General features: G+C 45.7%; 1 pseudogene; it reads right to left on the bottom strand.

Moving 5' to 3' along the window:
• Positions 1-655: 655 nt before the first annotated feature.
• LOC125083052 (spermatogenesis-associated protein 31D1-like) lies at positions 656-4681 on the bottom strand (annotated as a pseudogene).
• Positions 4682-5456: the final 775 nt, after the last annotated feature.

The raw sequence follows: 5456 nt of genomic DNA, 5'->3' as shown, positions 1-5456 counted from the left end.
AATCTTGAAGCAGAGAATCCAGGTAGGTCTCGCCCAAATTTCTGACCTACAAAAGCTATGAGATAGTAAGTATATATATTTTTAACCCCCTAAATTTTGGAATATCCATTACACAGCAGTAGATAATTAATGCACCCCTCAATTACTGTAACCTTGGGATAAAATGTTGCATGTCTGGGAAGGCAGGCACCATTTAGGAGGACAACATCCTTGGAGGTACATTGGAGGTACTGTCTTCATGCTCAAAGACTATCCCGTATATTCATATGTTGAAATGGTATCACTCGGCCTGAGTAGCCTCCAGGAGGTGAGGCCTAGCTACATAGTATCCTACCGGACAAGTAGTTTGGGAGCAGATGAAAGACAGTTTTAATCAAGTTCTAGACTTTAAGGGTTTTTCTCACTATTTGTAAAGGTCTGAAGGTTTTCAGAGTAAGCATGTTATACTTTTTATGAAAAAAAGTAAATGTTTTAAATACAGGATATTGGAGCAGGATCAAATAAAGGACCCCAGGATAAAACTGAGAAGGCCACTGTCTGGCCTTTGTACAAGGGACTGGTGTACTTGTAGAAGCCAAAAGCGTTAACTACTAAGAGTTGAACACACTGCTTCCTTTCCTTAAGCACAAGCCCCAGCCCCAGTCCCAGAGCAGCACACAGAGAACACCACTCTCTATTAGAAGAAATGTTTATTGAGGAGGATTAATATTCTTGGCTGTGCTGAAGGTTGTTCTCATCAGAGGATATATTGTCATGAAAATTGTGAAGCTTTCTCAACAAGGACCGAATGATTTCTTTAGAGAAATTTTTCTCCCTGGAAGTGCTGGAGAAGCATTTTCTGCCCGAGTAGAAGAGTCAAATCGCTAAACACAGTACTTTCATCAGGGTCACCCCTGGTGGCCCGCAGGACCTGGCATACTTGATGTACACAGGTGGGGCTTGGATGAGGCACAGACTCTCCAGAAGGCAGAGAAGAAGGGCATTGACTCTGGATTAATAGCTGATTCTCGAAGGCCTCAGCTTTCCGGGGCTGTCTGACCCTGTCTCTGTTCTGTCTGATACATGTAGGATGGTTCTTGTCAACACAGACAGCTTCTTGGCTGTAGGACTTGATACTTGCCCATTTCTCTTGTTGTGGGTCAGAAAGAGCCCGATATTTGGAGGGATGGCTCTTGTCAGGCCCTACCTAGGCCTGTAGTTCCTCCTGCTGCTGGCTTAACTCCGAGGCCTCAGATACGTACATATGTTCCAGCTTCTCTTCTAGGACCTTCCCAATGGTAGTGAGTTTGTGAGCTTCAGGAGGCTGATCACTCCCCAAAGTAGCCACACTTTCAACTGGGTCTTGGTGCTGCGCTAAGGTGGACATGAACTTGGCTTTTTGCTGGGGACTTTCTTGATGCCCTGTGATTTTTTTCTTGGAATTGATCCACTGAAAAAATTGCCTCATCTTTTTTCTGAAGTAACTTTCAAGAGGAAACTGTTCATTCTGTGACAGAGTTGGGGAAGCACTCTCTAATTTTCTGTCCTCAGCATGGTGGGTCTCCTCTCTGCCTACAGATGTCCCTACTCCTTAGTCCTCACTTCTGCATTTTCTTGCTTTGGGATCCTGAGGTCTCACTTTCTTTGCACTTCTTCTTTGTGAGAAATTCGTAGGCTGACCCTTACAGAAGGCCAGTTTTGAGTCCCAGGATTCCTGCTGCTCCTCCGTGCTAATTCTGCTGTCCTTCAGTTGGACATGCAGCACCTGGGATGCTTCCATGTCCCCGCTGCACACACTCTGGGACTGAGTCAGTGAAGCCTTGGAAGTCAAGGTATCTGAAGGAAGGGGCATGTCAGTGGGACATCCTTGAGCCTGGTTATGCTCCTCACTCTCCAGTTTAAACTTTTAACTCACTCAGGATCTATATTCTCAGGTCTGATAGTTTAGAATCTTGGGGAACCAATATTTTTGGTGAGGGGTGTTCCATCGTCAGGGCAGTTTCTACCTTACTCATGTTGACATTTATCATTTTGGAGCTTCCCAACTCACTGCTTGTCAAGGTGTCCCAAGATTGGGATTGAAGGGTACACAGCTCCTCAGTGTTGAATATATCCCTGGACAGGTTGGACATAGCAAAATGTTCTAAATTCTTCTCCACCATCACTTTGCCCTGTTGCATTTCTACTCTGTTACTGGAACTCACATTCTCATGCGTTGGCTCATGTCTAGCCCCGGCTTGCCTTGTGGGCACCTCTGGGCCACATGTGTTGTCTTGTCCAGTCTCACTGGCTCACTTGAGCTCTGATGCTGTGTGTAAGGGGCTGAAAAGTCTGTCTTCCCCACTCAGCTATCTGGATGCACTCTGTAGTCTTATGGTCAGTGTCAGAGTGTGATGCCTTCAGGCCCCCGTATCCTTCATTGCCCACAGATGACATAGCGGGGAGAGGATGATCCGCAGTGGGGACTGACTTTGTTGTTCTCACCCTGTTTACCATAAAAGGTTTAGAGCTTCCCTCAAGGGGTTTAAAAAACTCAGCTTTGGAATCCACCCCAGAAATATACATGACTGAGGAGGGAAAGTCAAGTTGGGGGAGAGGCCATGTTTTGGCTTCTCTCAACATATAGAATTTTATGGATTCAAGAACCCTGAGGGGTAAACCCCACCTCTCACTCATGCAAAATCTAATAATATGGGCCTGTAGCACCTGTCATGTACTGGGATCAAGAAAAGAATGCTCTAAAGTGATGCTCTGGCAGTAAACCCTACCCACCATTGTCTTTTTAGAATCTGTGTTTTCCAGAGCAGTCTGGGAACTCCCAGAGAAAGGCAGTGTATTGTCATCAGCCAGCCACGAATAACACACACCTATAGGAATCCTATCCACAGTGATCTGCCAAAACTTCTTGCTCATATGTAAACTAAGAATACTTTTCATTTGATTCTGGTCTGTGTTGTTCCTTGAGACATTCAATAATTCATTCCCCAAGTGATTCCTTGAATGACACACACACAGTTCCTTGTTGTCTCCAAGGCAGCCCTCAGACCCTTCACTAGGTGCCATTCTGAGATCCTCTGTGGGCTGTCTTCTGGACTCTTCTCTAGGATATACCCAAGATTCTTCCTCATATCTTTCCTTAGCTGGAACGTTGTTTGGACCCTCTCATGGAAACTTCCGGGGAAACTCAATTCAGTCTTTGCTATATCCCTGTTACTATCGCCCTGGAACTCAGAGACTTAAAAGCGAACATGTCTGCCTTTTTGCTGAGAGAGTTCTGATAATTTATGCTGAGGCTCCATCACTGCTAGGGAGTCTGGTTTTCTACAGTCATGGAGGCACCAGTGTGGGATTACCTTCCTTGGGCTATGTAACTCCAGTGTCTCCCAGGGTTCACAGATGATATGAAAATGGCCAGGAAGGATGGAGACTGGTACATAGGCATGGGATGACTGGCTAACCAACAAAAGGTTGGGAGCTTGAGGACAAATGGTTTTTTTAGGTTTCTGGAACACGGGGACTAAAGCCCACAAACTTTCCTATTGCTTCTGCAACACATGCCTTCCCAGATGTTGATTTTCAGTCAAGATAGGAGATTCTGATTCATTCTTGGATCTATGAAAAGACTCTCCACAGTCCCTAATCTGGGATGAAGAAGGTGGTATGATTGGGAGGCAGGATTGAAAATGGGCGTGGGTGTTCACATTAGTGAAAGGTAGGGGCTGGGATGGGGACAGGGTTTGAGGCAAGGAATGGGGATGTACAATGGGGAGAGGAAATGGTTGGGAATGAGGAAGTGGTGGAGGTGCTTGCATTTTGGTGGCACAAGTATTATGAGTTCCATTGAATAAGACAAAGTGAGATTCTAGTGGGGAAGTACTACTAGAAAACAGGAGAGTGGCTACTAAGGACTCACTGTGCAAAGAAGGAAGACCCCAGAAGAGCTGGCTATATTTCTGATGCAAGTTTTCTGCCAAAGCCTTGACATAGAGGAGCTGTTGATAAATAGAGAGCTACTCTGGTTTGCCTTCAATATTCCAGGCAGTTTTGGGGGCTGTGGTGACTTGTATATCAAACGGATGCAACAAATTCCCTAAAGATGTCCATTGGTATTCTGACCACATTTGTTTGGAAAATGGCCCCTCCTCTTCTACTTTCCTCTCTAAAATCTGGAAATCCATTCTCTTCTTAATTGATCTCTCCAAGAGAGCCTGAAAGTTAAGACCAGGGAAAGAAATTCCACTGGCCTCCTTGTTCATAGTAGCAGTCTCTCCAGAGATAGGTTTCTGATTGGTGGAGGTAATCTTGCTCTTGCTGAACATCGGAGTGTGATAATGTGGGAAGGAAAGGAACATGTTCTGGGCATGGGCCTGTAATAGGAGAATTCTGAACCTGATGGGTTTGAACAGTCACTACCTCTGATTGTGGGGACATAAGTAGACAACCCACCAGGGTTATCTGGAGATGATTTCTCAGGAACAGGTTTCAATGAGATGGAAATCGATTTAGATTGAATCACAGTTAAAGGGCAGTCTGGCAGTAGTGAAACAGATGGAGTTGGTGGTACATGATGACAAGCAAATGCATCAGTGGGATTCCTCATCTGAGACAGATTTGGTAAGAGGTTGATACCCTGTGAAATGGTGGGGTCAAGAGCAGAGATGGTATTCAGAGGTAAAGTGGCCTCTGGTTGTCTGAGCATCATATGGTAGGAAAGAAGTCAAAGGAAGGGGTAGAGGTATGGAATGGTTCCCTGGGAATAAAGAATCCTGGGCTTTTGGCTCTAGTGACAGGGAGTGCCCAAGGATGAGAGTAAGAAATAGTCAGCTAAAAGGGTCATTGGGTTAGGTGAGAAGGTGGAGGGGATTGGGGGGAAGGCTCAGGCAAAGAGGCTGGTATTAGGTCTCCTGGAGCAACTGTAGTGAAGTCAGGAGACTAAGTGAATGATGAGTGAGTCACAGGACCTGTAAAACCAAGGGGATCAGAGAAGGAGTAGCATCTTCCAGGGCCTCTGGGAACAGCAGCCAATTCGCCTCAGCAGTTGTGTTGTTACACACCCCACAGAAACGGTCTGGACATAATAGTTGATGAAAGTGGATGGTATCATGACGCCAGCCTAGGGGCTGTGGGAGACAGGAGGTATAAAACTCCAAGAAGGACCAGAACAAACATATGTGACCCTGGCTGGTCTGACAAAGGTAGCCCCCCACCTACCCCATCCCCAAGGTCATGTCAGTTTCCATCCCATGTCAATTCCATCCCATGTCAATTCCAGGCTTCCCTGAGGCCCTAGAAATACAAAGACTCTGCTTAAAAGAGCGGTATAGGAAAGAAGGTAATGTTTACTCACCTGTACAGAAGAGAAAGCACCTTTCTTGCCTCCCCTACTTCTGATAAGTTCTCTACCCTGGGAAACCAGAGGTGATGAAGAAGAAGCAAAGAGATCTTATAAGAGGCTGAATAGAGTGTCCTTTAAAGAT

This window comes from Lutra lutra, chromosome 13 (genome assembly GCF_902655055.1).
Source record: "Lutra lutra chromosome 13, mLutLut1.2, whole genome shotgun sequence".
NCBI classification, from domain to species: Eukaryota; Metazoa; Chordata; class Mammalia; order Carnivora; family Mustelidae; genus Lutra; species Lutra lutra.
The sequence above is the reverse complement of the archived record's forward strand: the minus strand, read 5'-3'. Positions and strand labels throughout refer to the sequence as shown.